Raw genomic sequence first — 4194 nt, 5'->3', positions numbered from 1 at the left:
CAGTGTTTAGAAACTATGGAACAAAAACTTAAGCACAAAAAGGAAATGGGTCCTTGGCTAATAACTAGTAAATATTATACCTACTTTTTACTTCTTTATTTATTTATTCATGAGAGACACACATTTATTCATGAGAGAGAGAGAAGGAGACAGAGACAGAGACAGAGACACAGGCAGAGGGAGAAGCAGGCTCCATTCAGGGAGCCTCACGTGGGACTCAACCCCAGGTCTCCATGGTCACACCCTGGGCTGAAGGTGGCGCTAAACTACTGAGCCACCCGGGCTGCCCTCTAGTTTTTACTTCTATTATAAAATTATACAACTTCTTTAACATCTGAAATGGCATGACTCTGAGAACTGAAACAACTTTAAGGTTATAACCTGTAGACATATCAAACTCATATCTAGAAATCAACTCATCATTCCTCACTACAAGTTGTTTTTCCTTCTTGGTTTCTATGGGATTTCTGCCCATGTCCACTGGGCCAGTCGTTACACATGGAATTGTCCTTGACATTGCTGTCTCCTCCACTTCTTAAATTTAAAGATTCTCCAATGTCTGTCTACTCTAATGTGAATATCTCCTGAATCTTTTATTCTCAGTCTATCCATACTGACAGCACCTTGCACCAACCTGCTAACTACTGTCTCCATTTCTAATCTTGATTCTGTTCACTCTTTTCTTCACATTGCATAAAGAGTGATATTTCTAACATGGCTGTTTGAGTGGACTCTTCCTTTGCTCAATTCAGTGGATCTTAGTTGCTTTTATGATACAGTCTAAAGTTACCAGGCAAATACAACAGGCCAGCTGCCTGTGCATTCAATTTTCCTTTATTGCATTACCAAGTACCCCTGGTTTCTATTGGCTTACTGTGATGTCAGGATATGGATTCCATCTAAGTTCCAAGAATTCAGCAGGGGGCTTGGGTGAGCCCAGTCAGTCCATTCCAGTACCTAGCTTTCATGTGAACCATATTGACCAACTGAAGTGAAACTGAGGATTTTTCTGGAAATAGGACTCACCTTCCTTTTTTGTTTCTGTTCTGGATGTAAAGAGGAAGTGAACAGGTCTGGGAGGTATTGATAGTCTTTGAGATGACCAGTGCAAATGTTGGGGTGCCAAGAATGAAATCTTGGTGAGGAATTGGACCTGGGAAAAGAAAAAAAATAAGCTGAGTTCTAATCTAATTGTTTGCACAGTCATCTCAGGACCTAGAGAGGCTTTCCTGTTACTTGGTACTGAAAGCATCTGCTGAAAACATCTGAACTTCTACTTCTCCTGCTTCAATTTAATCTCTATGATGGAATTGTACAGAATTTCTTTTGGGTCATTCTTTCTCTTATCTCTGGGTCATTGCACTTACAGCTTCTCCATATTAAGCAGTTTTCTCTCTTTTCTGTTCACCTCTGAAAAACTTGGCTAATTTCCAAATATCTTTTAGGTCTGAGTTTTGATTTCAGAAAGCCTTCCTCCAGTTTCAGGTTTGGTACCACTCTTGTGTTTTCCTCTTTTACAGCGCTCATAATATTGGTTCCTATAATTGTCTACTTGTCTGTACCTTCAGTAAACTATAAGCTTTGCCATGATAGGGACCATGTCCACATTGTTAATTACTACATCTTTGGTCCTCAGTTCAGTGTATGGTGCATGATAACAATTGGTTCATTCATTTACTCAGTAAACATTTATAAAACACCTTGTATGAACCTGAGACATCTCTAAGACCTGGATATAAAATAGAATATATTACAGAGAGAACCCTCCTCTTGTGGAGTTCATATTCTAGAGGGTAGGTAGGGAGAGTACACCACTAAAACACTACATATAGAATAGGTTGGAATGTAGTACTGCTCTGAAGATGAACAAATCAGGGGAAAAGCAGAGTAAATGAGTGAATAAACTTGAAGTTGGGCTTTTGTTTTATGTTGACAACGTTATAAAATTCAAGAAACTTAATTTTTTCTGGCCATTTAAACTGTTCCTAGCAATTTTTTTTATAGAGGATGATTTGCTATGAAATAAGTGACCAGCAGTTGAAAGATCATTGTTTAATCATCACCTAGAAACACCTTAAACCTCCCCTTACTCTACATTTTTAGTGCAATAATTTTAACAAGTAATGTTTCTAAGAATCTGTTAACCACCTGCTTAGCCTTTTTTCATTGTGTTGGAATCATTCAGATTATTATTATAGGTTATGATAACCTAAAATAATAAAACCTAGAGAAAACTTATGAATATTTAAATTCCTCAATCATATCTTTGTGCAAGTTGTCAGTTTAAAATTGTCTTTAAAATGATTGCTCAAAGTCAATTTTTCGTTTTCTTTCCAAAATCATGAATTATAAATTATAGTATAGAAGTACCTATGAGATAAGATTTAATAAGGAGTTCATAACATCTTTGAAGTGGTTTTAAATTACCTTAATTTCAGCTTTTGAGTCCTGATACATTTTTTTGAAACTAGATACAAATACTATAATAAAGGAAAGAGATTTTTGTTATTTTTATGAGTACTAATGGACTTTTTAAAAAAGATTCCAAAAAATTTCATTTCTTGTTTAAATTATAGTTGTTTGGAAATACAAGTTTCTAACCTGGCAGTAACATTTTGCTTCTCCTATATGTGTTTCTTTTGAAATTTATGTATATATTTATGGATTTCTAGTTTCCTTTAGAAAGTCCACTTTTCTTTATAATATTAACACAAAAATCTAACCTACTACATTTTCTTTTGTCATTTTACATAAAAAATGGTAGAAAAAGATGTACTTATTTAATCAGTACATAGTTAGACTGCTTCTTATGTGCCAAGCACTGTTCATTATTCTCAATTATTTGAATCACAATAAATCTTTATTGAAAAATATCAACTAGAGTTCCATCAAAGTATATCATTGAAATAAAAATCTCTTGGGTTTTTGGAAATCTTTCTGTATAACTAAGGTGAATTCTGTAGCTCAGAGACCTTAAAGGTTAGGGAGGAAAAAGATATTTCTTCTATTAGGGAGGAAAAAGATATTTCTTCTAAAGGGTAAATACAAATAAACTGGAGACCCCATCCCAAAGTATCTACACTTAACAGGATTTGTTTGCTAAAGTATTTAGTCAGTTGGTGACATGTGAGAAGCATGGTGCTAAGCTGACATTTCACATTCTTCTATTCTCAGCTGTGAACAGTGAAGCTTTCAGGTATCTCCGTTGTTTTTACATTGTAATCTCAGGTTAGAATAAAACCCATGTGTCTAGAATGTCCTGCTTGCTCAGTACACCTTGTCTGGTGTACTGAGTTCCAAGTACACCACTGGAATGCATAGGGCTCAGTTCCACTCAGTGGATAATGGCAGTAAGTGTTTGGTAGCCAGCCTCCAAGATGACACCCAATGATTCCCACCTCTTTGTATTCACATCTTTGTGTAGCCCTCTGCTATACTGTACCAGGATTGTCTGTGTGATCAATAGAAGTTAGTGGAAGTGATGCATGTCACTTCCAAAATAAGGTATAAACGACTGAAGCTTCTGTTTTGAGAGCTCTCTTTCTCTTGTGCCACTTGCTTTAGGGAAAGTCATGATGTTGTGTGAACAGCCTTATGGAGAGGACTATATGGTAAAACAAATTGAAGCCTCCATCAGAAGTCACATGCGTGAACTTAGAAGTGAGTTCTCAGCCTCTAGAACTGCAGCCCTGGCTGACTTCACTGCAGTCATAGGAGATGCTGAACCACCCACCTAAGCCCTACCCTAATAGCTGACCCTCATAAACTTTAAGATAATACATGTTTTTAACTTGTTACTAACTTGAGGAGTATTTTGTTACATAGTAATAGAGAACTAAAACACCTTTAAATTATTAAATTTTGTCTTTTGGTTTCATAAACTAGGTCGGGAGTTCAGTACAATGAATTTTCGATAACTGAAAACTATTCTTGGAGTGAAGTCAGGAAAACTTACAGACTTGTTGCTTTTCCATGATGCAGAAAATACTTGTCACCTTATATTTTCAGTCTTCCTTTCTCTTAATTTTATGGACATATCTTCAAAGAAGAGAGGGAAGAAGAGAGTAAATGAAGAATTGGAAGGAGCATAGTGAGTGCTAGATATTTTTCAGGCTTGTGCTAGATAACCCATTTACTCTTGTCCACAGTGTCATTAAGCTTGCCAACCCCGTTTTTACTTAGAGAAGTTAGATA

At 36.1% G+C, this 4194-nt stretch overlaps 1 long non-coding RNA gene across 1 annotated transcript; it reads left to right on the top strand.

The window, feature by feature from the left end:
- The first annotated feature begins 936 nt into the window (after nt 1–936).
- LOC119869381 lies at nt 937–3801 on the top strand. The gene is made up of 2 exons (XR_005369930.1): nt 937–1139; nt 3565–3801. It is a non-coding gene; the product is annotated as an uncharacterized LOC119869381 (long non-coding RNA).
- The last annotated feature ends 393 nt before the right edge of the window (nt 3802–4194 follow it).

The sequence above is a fragment of the Canis lupus genome, chromosome 15 (genome assembly GCF_011100685.1).
Source record: "Canis lupus familiaris isolate Mischka breed German Shepherd chromosome 15, alternate assembly UU_Cfam_GSD_1.0, whole genome shotgun sequence".
NCBI lineage: Eukaryota > Metazoa > Chordata > Mammalia > Carnivora > Canidae > Canis > Canis lupus.
This window is presented reverse-complemented; position numbering and strand designations above follow the sequence as displayed.